The sequence below is a fragment of the Meriones unguiculatus genome, chromosome 14 (assembly GCF_030254825.1).
Source record: "Meriones unguiculatus strain TT.TT164.6M chromosome 14, Bangor_MerUng_6.1, whole genome shotgun sequence".
NCBI classification, from domain to species: Eukaryota; Metazoa; Chordata; class Mammalia; order Rodentia; family Muridae; genus Meriones; species Meriones unguiculatus.
Window position 1 is genome coordinate 24,439,480 of NC_083361.1, and position 15,527 is coordinate 24,455,006.

At 38.4% G+C, this 15,527-nt stretch overlaps 1 protein-coding gene across 5 annotated transcripts in view; it reads left to right on the top strand.

The window, feature by feature from the left end:
• Sox6 (SRY-box transcription factor 6) overlaps positions 1-15,527 on the top strand; it is a 379,078-nt gene that overhangs the window by 196,391 nt on the left and 167,160 nt on the right. The gene's annotated exons all lie outside the window — the stretch shown is intronic.

Genomic DNA, 15,527 nt, shown 5'->3' on the forward strand with positions numbered 1-15,527 from the left:
ACAAGAAAAATGGTTGTGAATAATTATAACCTACTTTACAGAAGTCATTGTTTTTATTTATTTATTTTTCAAGCAGCAGTATAAAAATGTGCAGTTCATTACAGCGTCTGTGAAGGGAAGGTGACAGCTGGATTTATGTTGTTCCTTTAGACACTTGATAATTAACTCAACTAACAGCTGTTTCAAATAGGTAGGGAGAATGGCTTCTATTTCTGAATAAAACCACAAGTTTATGAATTCTAGAACGTACTGGAAGAAAGCACTGGTTGTAGATTAACCTTCAGAACACTGGTTCCAGAGGTATGCTTAGCCAATCACAGATTTCTTTTTCTTGTTCATTGTGGATATTTTCTAACCTGTTGAAATCTGGACCACCATAGCCAAGCCAGTATCTTCTGAGGTTTATCAGTGCTTTTGCTGAGATTCTTGCACCTCCCAAAACACCAATTGCATAAAATCATAGCTTCCTCTAATGCTCTCCCGTATTGAACAATACCAGTGATTTTAACTTAGATCTTTGCTTCGTCTTGTTAATCATTCTTACTGTCCTGGCCACTGAGACTACATTGATAATTCCAACAGTGTCTGAAGAGGTACCTCTCCTCAATTTAGCTTTTTGTTTCAGCAACTTCTCTGGGAGTATTTAGCTGGAATATGTTGTCTAGTTTTTTTTTTTTTTTTTTTCTGATTTTGTGTTCTGTATTCAATCCTACATTTCAAAATCAAGATGAATGTCTTTTGCATTTTTGATGGTCAGATTTCACAATTAAATCTGGGAATAATTTCTCATACTGATGTCTCTTTCATGTCTCATGCTGAGGTTCTTAATTATATAGCTGCCCAGGTGTCCCGTTGTCTGCCCTTATTAAAATTTACAGTATGTTTCCTACTCCCGGGGTTAAGATTTTTAGTCTGTGGTTTCTTGCATGTTTCTTTAGTTACTTCTCCAAGAACTCGAGGGTGTTGAATAACATGATCAGTTAGTTTCCTCTTTGGACAATCCTATGAGAGTATGTATTTCTAATATATTCTGTTCTTCATCCAGTGTTATTTCTATCAACGGACTGTCTTGATTGACATCTTCCTGTGCTACTGAAAACCTCAGATGCACAGCAGTTCATAGTGTTTTTGTGAAATGTTGTAGCTATTGATTACATATGATTTTATCATTATAACATGAAGTTGATGTGTTTTAATTAACTGTGGAGCACAATCTTAAAATATTAATCTGAATATTCAGTTTAAGAAGATAGGGATGGGCCTGGGGAGATAGCTTAGTTGATAAAATGCTTGCCACACAGCATGAAGATTTGAGCTCCGTTCCCAGAAACCTGCTTATAATCCCAGAACCCGAGAAGCAGAGACAGATGCATGCCTGGGGCTTTCCAGCTAACCAGATGAGCCTCAGTGGTAAGCTCCAGGCCAATGAAAGACCCCATCTTGATAAAATAAGACGGACAGCACATGAGGAATAGCACGTAAGATTGACTTCTGCCCTCCATAGGCATGTATATACATTTTATGCAGCTTCCCCCACATGTACCCACTTGCCCATGCAGGGAGAGAGAGACAGAGACAGAGACAGAGACAGAGACACACAGAGACACACAGAAAGAAAGATAAACTTTAAAAATTTTCTAATAGAATTTTAATTGTCTAATTATTGGTCACATTAAAAAAATTTTTTTAAAGAATCTAGCTATTCATCACTTAAACTAAGAAATTCAAGTTATGAAACAGCAGAGGTACACAATGTCAGTTTTAGGCTCATTTTAGGGATTTAAGTTTCTTCCTGACAAAGATTTCATGCTTTTTAAAATAAGAGAACTGTTAGGCCCGTGTTTACTGTTCCTTCTGTCCTGGGATCCTGCTACAAGACCTATCTTGTCAGCACTTATCTTATCAGTGGGAGACCATTCTAAGAATTTTTCAAATGCTGAAAACACTCCTTACATGAAACTTACTTATCTCTGACACTTACAAAGCAAGTTTTGATGTTCAGCCTTCCAATCAGTTCTTTGGGAGAGTACAGGAGTTAACTGTATTTTTATAGATAGTTTCTCCCCACCCATAAACATAGTCTACTTTAAAATAAAGACTATAGTTGTGTTAATTTCAATGTACTTTTAGAGAAAAATGTGAGATTAAAGGCAGGTTCAACAATTTTTTTTAATCACACAAAAGAAAACATTTCTTCCATCTGAAACAGAACAGAAAAACAGAATAATTAAAAAGTAAATCTAGTTCTTAACTTTTTATTTTCTGAGACAATGTCTCAGTGTGTAATCCAGGCTGGCCTTAAACTCAGAAAGATCTACCTGTTCTGCCTCCCTACCTCTGGGGTTAAAGGTCAGTTTAACTGCTCTTCTTAAAGCTCCCAGTGACTACAAAGGCAATTTGAAAAAGTTTAACACGTTTAACATTCTCACATCTTGAGTCCTAGAACCTGATAGCACACATGTTCAGCAAGAATTGCCTTGGCTGTCAGCTATATTCAAGACATTACTCTAGGTCAGTGTGTTGATTTGTTTTCAATTGGCAAGCTTTAGAAGAAAGGGAAAGTGTCTAGACTCATTTTTAATTTTTTTTCACAGTTTTTTTTTCATTATATATCCCGATTGAAGCCCCCTCCTTCAACTACTCCCAGTCCCAACCTTCTGCTCTTTCCCCCCCATTCCCTTCCTCTAATCCACTGAAAGGGGGAGTTCTCCTCTTTTGTCATCTGCCCATAGTTTATATCAGGACTCTAAACTCTCTTAACAACTGTATATAAACACACCTGGATCTATTATAAGAGCAACAAATGAAAACTTCAGTGATTTGCCCCAAATGAAAACTATAATCTTTCATTAGAATTAGGAAAAGACATGATTGAAATAGTATTTCTAAAGGTTCCATGAAAATTTTATTTGCAGTCATTCATAACCTATATGTGCAGTTCAGATAAGTTTTTCTTTATATTTTTTCTTCTTTGAGCATATTTTTAAACATAATTTTGCTTGGTAGATCCTAACTACACTTTTTAAGAGATTCTCCTAAGGCTGTGTAAGTAAAGTTGGAAAAACATGATAAATGATTTTGTGAAATTTTTTTATGGTTTTGATGAGCTAATGCTTACCATTTAAAAAGCTAGGCTAATAATTTAAATGATTATTAACACAGTTTAATATTAATAGATGCTGTTTGCCTGTTGAACTCAAATCCCTGTTTGTGTTTTGGGAGAAAATCGTGATTCCTCAAAGTTGTTACATATTAAGTGGATCTCTTCTTTGGAACCCAGGAAAAGTCAGAGATGATTTATATTCCCAAGATAGCAAGACCATGGAATTTAAAATTAAGCAGTCATGGAATGTGGGTCTTCCTAGTCAGCAAAGTTGCTTCTTAATACTGTAATTCCAAAGAAAGATAATGGCCTCAGTCATTTTAAATTACTTTCTCTACCAGCTACACTGTAGCATCTAAGCCAGTGTTCTGAAGCATTTCATTCATGAGTTAAGTGAACTGACATACAAAACCCACTTTTTGAAATGTATCTGATAGTTTTAGTATTTTTATAAACTAGTCAAGGTAAGGCTATATTAGATAAAAATATTTTGTAAATCTAGATACCTTGTTCTTTTATATAATTCTTCATCTATTCTCATTTGAACATATTGTAGGTTTCAATCACAGAAGCCATATCCCATACTGGCACCTATAACTTGTCATTGGGAATACATTTAATGATGGCACCTTATGGCTGCAACTTAGTCTTTGTAAAAGAATTCAGCTCATTAAAATACCCTTGTGAAAAAACTTACTTTTCCAGAGATGAATAGAGTTATCTAACTAGTAGAGTCTTTTCAGAGTAAGGAATGGAGTCACCCAAGGAGCCTGTCTTCAAGACTGGCTATAGAACAGACTCCTGTGAATGAACTGGCTGCTGGAGATGTCCTCATGCACTTGGCTTTCTGGACAAAGGCTGAAGTTGTCAGTTCATGCATATGAATCTTCTTGAGGAAAACTAAGAGACTTAGAACCATTATCAATTTTATGATTAATACCCAATATTCTTCACCCCTCTCTATCACTTCAGATACATGTTGGGTTTAGAACTCAATCTGTAGAAAGCCAAAACAAATGCCATGCTATTTCTTTCCAGAGCCCCCTGTCTTGCTGAAAGCCCCCACTTTTAACTGCTATAGAACATGCTGTTTATTAACTTTCTCCCAAATTTGTTCTTCAGTTTTGTTTTGTGAAAGATTTGCTCTTAAGAGCAAATGAATATTTTATATGTAGTGTTTTCTAATTTGATTATGATATATTCTTATATGCTATTGGCATATTTCATGTTTGTCTGGATTACTTGTGTGGTAGAGCACCAATAAATTTATTTTCTCCTTTCCCCTGTATGATACAGAGATACACAAATATTCCAAGGAAGAAAATGATCATCTTAAGCAATCAAACAGGATGGCTTGAGACGTCCTCTGTCTTTCAGCTAAGCTTTGCCTGTAGCTTCCTTCAGTATGATTAACTACAGACATTTCAGGTATCTGCTGAGCAGAATAAAGGACTACCCTTTTATGTGAAGTAGTTGTCTAAAGATCAGAAATAATTACTTTATACATTAGCCTTCATGGCCTGCTTGACCTGGTTAATTAATTTTTTGCTAGCATAAAATAATAGATATATATTTGAAGATATGCTTCATCGTTAAGTATCTAATTGACCTCTAATTTTAAGAGCTGGACCTTCCATTTATTGTCTTTTCAAGATGGCTAGAGTAGAGCACAGTCAAGTCCTAGGTTCCTTGCCAGACAGGCTTAGGTTGCATCATTTCTCTAACTGCATTTAGGGTTGAGAAACAAAAGGCAATTACACTGCTTCTGTTTTGGCTCTAACAAACAGTCTGGTTCTGTGTGTTATCGATCAGGTAATGGATCTCCTTCCAAAAGCCTCAGAAAGAAGCAAATAAATCCATCGAAAGCAATTTGATACTTCTATTGGCATTGTACATGTGTCTGGTAGTCTCTTGCCATGCAATGAAATAAACAAAGCTTAGAAGTCTAGGATTAGCCCCCAGCTTCAGCAAGCCCTTAAAATATCTTGTAATTCTATCTTCAATCATGAATTAGCCAAGAAAAACAGACCCTCTCTCCTCTCTATTTCAATGCTATATGTTTTGTTTTTTTTTTTTTTTCAGTTGCCCACAGGCAAGCTGTGGTGATCTTCTTTGGAAGTTTAAAACCAAGATAAAAATGCAAATCTAATTATTTCTTTTCTGTAATATAATTAACTTTTTAAGTAATGATAGATACTGTATAGCCTGCTTCAAACATTTTAATAATGAAGTTTCTAGGTTATAAAGAATAGGTAAAGCTGCTGTAATTTATGAATTGCAAGGCCCATAAAAGCTAAAATGACAAACTCTTACTGTGGTTTAAAACTGCACATTAATCACTCTGGATTGCTTAGTTTGGAATGGGTCTAGAAACAAGAAGAGCATAGACAAGATCCCGTAAGATGCTCTGCAGAGTTCATCCTCCAGCTCCCTGCTTTCCAAACATGCGCAAAGATGTTAGGGAAGGGGGAACTGGAAATTGTTAAGTCAGTGGTTTTCCTGTGTCTGATCCTCCCCTCTTCCACCCTGACACTCTGCACTCCCCTAGCTTATCAGACCAGTTCATATCTCAGGTCCTATCCCCAGCTTCCTAAATCGGAGATTCTGAAAATTCATGGAATCCAGAGGCTCTGCTTCTCGCTTGAAATTAACATGGTAAAAACTATCCTCTCTTCCTAGTCTGGGCATGAAGCTGCCCAGTTGGGCAAGTGATCCTGCTGGTGTCAGCAGGTGATGTCACATAACACTAACTCAGTCTTATAAGGAGAAAGTAACTCTCTTTTCTTGGTTTCTTGGTCCTCTTTACATTGAGGATTCAGCTTATATATATTTAGTCGATCTCATTTCTCCCTTCCCTGCCTCTCTTTCAAGTGTGTAAGAGAGAGGGATATCTAGTATGACAACAATGGAATAATATAGGTGTTTTGCTTTTTAACTTTCATCATTGCATTCTTTTGGAGACAAGGTTTCACAATTGCCCACAGTGGCCTTGTACTTGCAGTGACTCTTCTGCCTCTGATCACTGCCGTTAAGAACATGAGCCACAACACGTGGCCCCAGGTTGTTTGCTTATTTACTTTCTTACAGGATACTTACTTTTCTTTTAAAAAATACTGATTTAGTCTGAAAACTCGGTCCTTGATATTCAATACTTTAACCAGTCATGAAAGACTGCCCACTGTAAAAAGAAGTTTCCGTGACAGTAATGCCACTATTTTAGGAGTCACTACACCTTGCCCAGTGGTCAGTACTGTAGCACGCAGGGTCCGGTGCTGGGTCATATCCTTGGTGGCTTTTCCGAGAGCCTGCATAGCACCCTCTGGCACCACGGAACCTAGCCAGCAGGGACGCGGTTTTCTGCTCATTTCAATACAGATTTCCCTACATTCTGCAACTAGGATGTGTGGTGTCTGCAGCAGTAGGATCTTACCATCTAGTTATGGTGGGCAACCAAGAGCCAAAGCTGCGTTGTTGTGGGTGCCTTAGGGCCTTCCCTGACGAATAGCTCCTAGGAAGTTATCTCATGCCTGGCACCATGTCTTCATTTAATAACCTATGTCTTCCGGGAGCAGCCCTCTCTACCCCCGCAGTACCTCTTTTCAAACCCACTGTTTTGCAAACTTCTAGTTATTTTCAACTGATAAGTCACATTAATTTTGTGTTTTGAGGCAGTGACAAAGGGTTTTTTTTTTTTTTTTTAGATGAAACAAATGTATTTGTGACAGAAAAACAACATTAGAAAATAGTTGTGCACCTGCATTTGGATCAACCTGAAGGATGTTGTTGATAGAATTTGGGGAAATTCTTGAAAAAGCACTACAGGAAGAGGTGGTACATGTCCTCCACCACTGGAAAGCCTAAGTTGTGGGAAGGTCCTCGTTCACTGGTAGGGCAGGGGGAAGAGGGAGGGGAGGTGACTGCCACAGAGTTGACCACAGAGCCAAGCTTAAAAGCAACTGCACTCTTATTTTTTTGCCTTTTTAGAAATTAAAAATGTCCTTTCTTTTTAGGGAGCAGCAGTCATCATAGATGTTCTGCTTTCTTTTTAGTAATTTTATTTAGTAAACACTATGAACTACATGTAAGTTTGTACTCTGTATTACTTTCTGTGATCTTTAAAGTAGTTTATGTCTATACTGAGGATCAGTAAACTTTCTTCATGTTAAGAGCTTTTTAGAAAACAATCTGTATGTCAGAAGGGATTGTTGATTGACAATGTTGCATGTTAGCAGTTCTCAGCCTTGTTTGCACCTTGTCCGTACATGGAAGACTTTTAAAAGGACTGACATCTGACACCCACGTGAAATATCTGGATGTAATTACTTAATTAGTTAGGGTACACTCCCATCATGGGCAAAGCTAAAATGTTCCTTGTGTATAATTGTAGTGGGTTTTAAGAACTGAGAAATGTTGGCCTTCACATTTACACACTTAAATGTGAAATCTAGGTTGTTTAGATTGGCTCTGTCCATCTGTCTATCTAACCATCCATCCACCTTCCCACCCACCCACTCACCTTTTCACTCATCTATTCATCTATCCACTCACCCATCTACCATCCATCTGTCCATCCATCCATCCATCCATCCATCCATCCATCCATCCATCCATCCTTCCAATAGTTCAGAGAGTTAGGATATAGCCTAAAAACTGAATGACTAGTTAAAATATACTTTTGTCTTTGGTCACAGACACTAACTTCCTAAAAAACTTTAACAGACTGTATCTGAAGCAAATAACTGTGACTAGCATTTCTAATAGTTTGACTTTTAATTTTTGTAGGAGTGTAGGGGAACACAGGAAATATTAGATGTGTGTTTTTAGGAGCTGGTACATTTGAAAATAAAATGTGGTCTTATAAAAAGAGACAAAGGACTTAGAAAGTGAATTTTCAGAGATTACCCAACTTTCCGTATTATTCTACACAGATTTTTTTTTTTAAACCAGAAACATGAACTATCTCCCACCCTGACATACTCTGATTGGGCTGAATAGATGACTTAGCAGGTAACAGTGATTGCTGACCAAGCATAAAGATCTGAGTTCAAATCTCAACTCCTACATTCAAAGATTAGTGTGGCCACACTCATGCCTGAAACCTTGCTTTGCTAGTGGTGGAGGAGGAAAGTTTTCTGGGACTTGCTGGTCCACAGCTAAGTTCCAGGTTCCGTGAGAGTTTCTTTCTCAAGGGAGTAAGCCACAGAGTAATAGAGCAGGAGACTCCGTCCTCCTCTAGCCTTCACATGCATATTCACAGACACATGTACTTGCATACTGCATGCGCTTGTATACTGCAAATATTACATTCACACACTCATCCAAGATGTTTGTTTGTTTAATTTTGAAGTGTGTGTGGGGGAGGTCTCGTGTAGGCTACACTGGATGGAGCTCCAGCATAGCTGCGGAGGACAGTGTAGTTCTGGCCCTCTTTCATCTCCTGAGCTGTGGGGTTGTAGTTGTAAGTCACCATGCCTTGTTTATTTGGTGCTGCATCTAGAGCCTTGCTCATGCTACACACGCACTTTTACAATTCTACTGCACCCCAACTCATAACCTGTTTCCTTAAAATGTTTCAAAATTGTCGAGTTGATGCACTCTAACATCTATGAGGAATGTATGAATCTAGGGCCATTTGAAGCTAGATTCCTGTATATAAATCAAGCACTCTGGATTCAGGCATGCTATAGTAGAGCACAGGCAAGTGGCACAGGTGTTGGAGATGAATGAATCAGGATGTAGATTCCAGTCCAGTCAATAATTAGCTTTGTAGACTTTTCCACCACTTACTAGCTTCCAGACAAGTTACTTTAGATCCCTCAGCCTGCGTTTCCTAATCCCTAAAAATGGATGATTATGGTACCTCACAGTAGTTTTGAGATTAGAGATAATTGTAAAAGGCCCCAAGAAAGCCCCATGCCTAGTGTCTGTTACCACACTATTATTAGTGCTTCTTGGTGATGGGGTGCAGGGATAATTTCAGAGCTTCTGGAGGAGAAGCAGCTGTGGGCATATTTTGTTAGTGCACATATATGAGTCTATGTAGACACACAATGTATGTTTAGAACCCACAGGTTGGTGACGTGGATATAAAATAATCATTGTATAATGCTGCAATCAGTTATTATCTTTATAATAACTACATGCAAAGAAAGAGGAACTATTTCTTCTGGCTGCCAAAGGTTTACCAGGCATGTAGAAATGGTCAACTGAGAATTAGACAGTGCTGCCTGAACATGTTGCAAAAGGGATCAGGGAATTTTATCCTAGAAAACCAGGGTTCAATTCTTTGCTCTCATGCTAAAACAGGCCTTGTTATTAGATCAATAGTGCTTGAGAAATTAGAAGGATAGTAAACAAACCTTTCCAATTTATTTTATAGCTTTTTAAACACAGATGAAGTTGTGCAATGTTGCTGCACAAACACAGAAGACCTTGTCTAACATAAAGTTGTTGATATAAATCTTACATGTGCCATCTCCCATAAGTCAAGTGCTTGCCTGGCTTCTGTGAGTTATGTCTACACTTAGAATTTAAGAAGTCAAACAGTATGCATACCAGGCTTGAGAGGGGAATAAAAATTGATATACTGTGTGGCACTTGACAGAGCACAAGGGAAACACTCTCTTGAATGCTGAGGGATGTCCTGGCATAACCATTTTTAATTCACATATAGTAATTCCCACTAAAAGTGATCAGGGTCAGAGTCCAATATTTTTACCTATTCAAAATTAAAAAAAAATGAATTATGCAAAACGTGTAATGTCTCTTGCCAGATGCTGGGTTCATCCACCACCCAGTCCATTAAGAAAATGTAAAATTATATCCTTCAAGGAGGAAATTGTAGTAGTTCCCAGATCAAAATGAGGGTAGAGTCCATCTTCAGTCAGGTGGCAGTCTTGACTTTTGTCACCCATGTATTTCAGTGAAAGGATTTTCTCTTAGAATGTCTGCCTGCAGTAGCTGAGATTAGTGTGGTGGAGGGCCCCTTACTGAGCTGGCTTGACTGCTACTGGAATAGGCTGATGGGGAGCTGCGTGTGTGTCTGTATGTGTTACAGCCAGGAAAAGGAAAGGCTGACACAGAGAATGAGAAGTCCTTCCACATGTGTGTATGTATATACATATGTATATCTATTCTTAATATATATATGAATGTATATTTATTGATATATCTTCTTTATATAAATATATGAATGTATATATATCAATGAATGTACATTCATTTTAGGAAAAAAGTTTAAAAACTGCTGTCAGTTTTTTTTTTTTAAACAGTAGTCACCTCAGGAAACAGTGTCCTAAGTGAATAAAATGTTTCTTATATATTGTATTGGTGTTTCTGAAACTGTATTTGACAGCAGTTGTTTGTAAATATTGAAGGATCAATTGATATAGGGCACTATGAGATTAATATACTTGAGTGGAGCCTGAGGAGACAATTGGAAACTAGAAACTTCCAAGAGAAGAGGGACCTCAGATAGGTATTTATTTGTTCAAGGAAGGACTTCTTTCTCATTCTCTGTGTGTCAGCCCATCCTTTTCCTGACTTGTGCTTTACTGAAAACCATAAGCTTCGAACAGTTTATAAGCTGGAGTTTGGGGCTTGAAAGAATAAACATGAGTGTAGGGGGAGGTATCAGAGCACCAGTGCCCAGGAACAGAAAATGTCACATTATTTTGTGCTGATTAATAGTTGCTTGAAAAAAAGGGGGGGGGGTGTATACTGCTCCATTGAATTCTTTGTGTGTTGTGTGTGTACCCAGGTGAATGTGTCATGTGAAGACAAGGTATGGTGAAGGCACCATCTGCTGACCTGGGAATATTGCCATTGTCTATGGCAATCGTATATGGCAACAGTAGTATGGATTACTGAGTTCTTGGAGGAGTAGGTTGCCCAGATGAGCATCACAGTGATAGAAGCAACATGTACTTTACCATTTGAAAAATCCCAGCTCCTCGCTGACTATCTGCAGTGCAGGAGCAGAAACCAGCATCCCTACCCAGCTTAGCATCCACACCACAGCTGTTTTTGCAGCATTTTCTGACTTAATTCTGACTGGATTGTTAGATTCACTGTGTTCTGAGTGGTCCTCACATGGACCCCATTTTAGGATGGGGGTTATCATTGGAACTGCTAAGCCCTGAATGATCTCTTGTGGAACAGAGTTTAGATTGTGGTAGTCTATAGAGTAGGTAATCTGAACTTTGTGAGAAGGACTTGACCTCTGTATTGATGACATTGTTCCTTCCCAGTGAGATCGACCCCTGACTAGGGACCCTAATTTGTGATGTCCTCTGTACACCCAGTCCTATACAACCATTAAGGCAAATGTGTATGAATAGTAGACCTAAATTAAGCTATCATTATTTTAAGTTTATGATTAAATTATTTTCTAAGTGCTTTTTATATAAAATATTTAAAAATTTAAATTTAAAGTGAAAGATCTGTACTATTAAATTTATTTTCTCTTTATTTGATGGGCTGTCATTGACTATTAAAATTGACACTGAAGTAGTAGTTTTTGGTGATTTGGGATAGTGTTTGTAACATAATATACAAAAGGAAACCCAGGATACCATAATGCAAAATCAGTAAGATCTTATAAGTTTACATAAAAATAAGCCTCAAAAGAGACTAAAAGAGAATACAGTACTTGCCCGGTTAATGCCATTATTTCTCTTTCAGAAAAGTCTGGTTGTCAATCTTTTCATCTTGTGTCTGCCTTTATCATATTTAATTCTTTTTTTTTTTTTTTTTTTTTTTTTTTTTACTAGCTTATCTATGTTTATTAGTGGACTACTCACATTAGCCAGAATTGAAAACAGAATTGATACAATCCATCAAGTAACAAATGGATATGAAAAATAATGTACAATTATGCAATAAAATATTATTCAACTTAGGAAAATGATATTTGCCAATAGATGGAGCTAGAAATAGTAATTACACTCTTCCTACTCTCCTTTCATTGCCTCAGGTACTTCTTCAAAATCTGGTGGAAACCCATCATACTTAGTGTCTTTAGAAACTTTCAGCCCCAACTATTACCTCATTTAATATCACTTTGGGTCAGGTGCTAATTCTGAGAAACGCTTTCATCCTGACATCCAAGCCAGGAAGGCTACACCTAGTTGGGACACAGATAGTTTAAAAGATCGTTCTAGTCATCCATTACCATCTCACTCACAGATCTGTGACAACCTTATTATAGATGTCAATCCTCCAGTCACAAATTGATTCATTTATGATGCTAACTCTTGGTTCAGACTTGAGTGCTCCAAGCCAGTTCTTCCCTCTTTTCCTGATTATTCTGTCTTTATCTTAATTACAAAGCTTCCCGGCCCACCACATCTCAAACTCCATGGAGGACCTGCCTTTTTTTTTTTTTTTTTTTCAATGCAGTTTATTCAGGAACATTGAACAATCCTCGGACCCCGGGGAAAGCCAGCCCACAGCTTAAATAGCCTCTGGGTAGCCAACCCAGGCGTGCCACGGGGGCAATGCAGATAGGTCCACATACATGGAAGCAAGCCAGATCCTCGGCCTTAGCCAAATGTGGAGTTGTTCCTGACAGAGAGCACTCACCATCGGGAAGGTGGAGGGCGGAAACCAGCTCCATCTTTAAGGCATAGTATTCTGCAGCTCTCTACAGTTTCCCCTTTTTGTTTTAGACGCATCAGGCAAGAGTAGAGGTCTGATCTCTGATATTAGAAATAAATTGGGACTTTGTACAGATGTTCATTTAGGTGTCATCCACCCAAAGAGCATCGGACCCGTCCAATACCTTTTTCTCAGAGGCGGGACCTGGGGCATCAACCCGCATGCAATCAGACATGCTCTTCTCTGGGTCCAAAGCGGCTGACCCTGAGTGCAGTGCTTAGCCTCGCATCCTGAGCGTATCATTTTAGCTTTTTATGGTATCCAACCATGCTTGGGGAGAATGCCTTGCTTCAATGGCTGTAAAGGCCTGAATGATCATGGCTGCATCACACTGTTGTGAGACTCTAATCTTGCATATATACCACAGGCAAACCAAGGAGACCAACACCAGAAGGCCTGCTAACACTCCCATGCCCGCCCATTCCTTCAGATGATTCATGGCTGCAGCAATCCATGTTGATAATCCTGTGGCTAGTCCTGCGTCCACTCCGGTAGAATTTACTGTGACAATGGCCACTCTCAGCTGCTCCATCGTAGTATCGAATTCTCCAGTCCAATTACCTAAAATATAGCTCGACAATTGTTTAGACAGATTTGCAGCGCAGGAAAAATTCTCATGTTGTATGCTAGTGACACAAAGTCCAGCATACTTTCATTGACAGCCAGGTTGAGCAATTTGCCATAGGGTATCAATTTGCTCCTGCAAGAGGTCAATCCTCTGATTGACCACCATCAAGCTTCCTTTTAGTTGAGCATTAATTCCTTTATGTACAACTAAGGCATGAGCTACATTGGCTCAATGATTATTCAGGGTCTGAGCAGTCTGCCCAGTATGACTCATGGAGAATGCCCTGGTGGTAGCTCCAACAGCCGTCAATGAGATGGTAGTAACAATGGTGGCTGTAGTTCCAAGATCCCTTTTCTGTCTGAAGAGAGTCATAGCGCGAGGGGCATCAATGGGCACAGGTACCCAGTATTAGCCAGATAGAGCCAAGTAATTGTGGTAATGATATTCGCTTTTTTTTAAACCCCAATGCTAGTAAAGTTAGGTATGCCCTGGTTACTCGCATATCATATTTAATTCTTAAATCTTGGGATTGGACAACCATCTGTGATTGCTAATTGCTTCCACAGAACTTCCAGTTGAAAACAACTAAGTTGCCAAATGACTTTCAAACATGCAGGTCAGTGTTTTTCCAGGGTTTGAAGCTGCTTTTGCTGGTACCTACACCTGTTTCTGACTACTTCTCCTGACTTTGCCTGGGAATTTGGATTAATTCCACACACTTTAATGTTCTCTGTGGCTCAGGGAGCCATAACTTTCAAGCCTAGAAAAGGGGATTCATGAGGATGACTGAACTGCTCTGTGAAGACCTTATTCCCATCTCAGTGGTGGGTCTGAATACCCAAATTTCAGACAAAGTAGAATCAAAAGATTTGCTCAGTGACAGAAGGCAGACCAAGCACATTTGTGCCTGGTCTTTGCTCTGCTGCCACTCATGTCTTTCAGATAACTCTGTTTTCTTGTTTACATCGAGGGGTCTAAATCATACACTTGAAATCCTGAGGAGCTTTGATCCTGGGGTAAAGGATAGACATGGGACCTTAGAGAAAAAGGAGAGGGTGTGGGCATTCTTGCCAATAAAATTTGAAGGCAAATGCCAAGTTGACTAGCACTGTCCTGTCTCTGTTGTAAACCATGAAGGAGCTGAGAATTGTGGGATCCCTTCATAGGACATTGCAATGGACTATAATGCTTGCTGCCTAGATTCTGGCTCTGGAGATTTTTAGAAATTTTTTCTTAGGAAGAGGACTATAAATGCCTGCTTTCAGGGGACAACAAACACAACTTGCAGCTAATGACAAATTCCTGGCACTAGGGATCTACAATGGAAAGGGTGACTCAAACTTAATTTTAGTGCTACAAGTAAAATATTACAATTTTTTTGTGAAAAATTCATAGCTTTCCAAGGTATTAATTGCAGGAAATTACAACACATCCCACTAAAGTGTTACGTCAACGGCATACAGAATGTAAAACAGCCGTTCTCAGTTTTTCTTGTTTTTACCCTTAGTTGTGTTTTCATTCGGAGAAAGATGTTAAGTGATTGGAACTTTGTCGAACCTGGGGTGGAGTGTGGAGTGTGGGTCAGTCAATCAGTGAAGGGGAGATTTTCAGACATGCTTTCTGTGTAGATAACTTGGATGTGAATTTTTATGGTCATTTCATCATTTGTAGCTAGTTATGTTTCATCTTCTGGTACCAATGAATTTTTCCAACTACAATTTATTTATTGGGTTGTATGATGAAAATATGAGAGAATTTCATTTCTGATGTGTGGTTGTGCTTAATATGGTTTACGGATTCCCTCCCATTTTGTTTGAAGTAAATAGGGTAATTACTCACTAAAATTCTAATATATTTCAGGGCTTTAGGGATGAATCTAAAACAGAACCATATAATGTTCTATTTAAGCAAATCCAAGTTTTTATTAGGCAGTTCACCTTAATGTCATTTTTTATAAATAAACTTTGTTTCATTTTTTCCAAGGGTTATTTAATTCTTGTTGTAATACCATATTCTGATATCCGCCTCTACCAAGGCCTGCAGGATGTGATTGTAGTTTAAATGTGAAAACAATTTGTTATTTGAAAACTGATAAACCATCGAGAGAGGATACATAAACAAGAATGAGAAAGAGTCTAATGTACTTCCACTTCATTCTTTCCTTTCTTCTGAGGCTTTTGTAGAATTTATCTGTTCTTG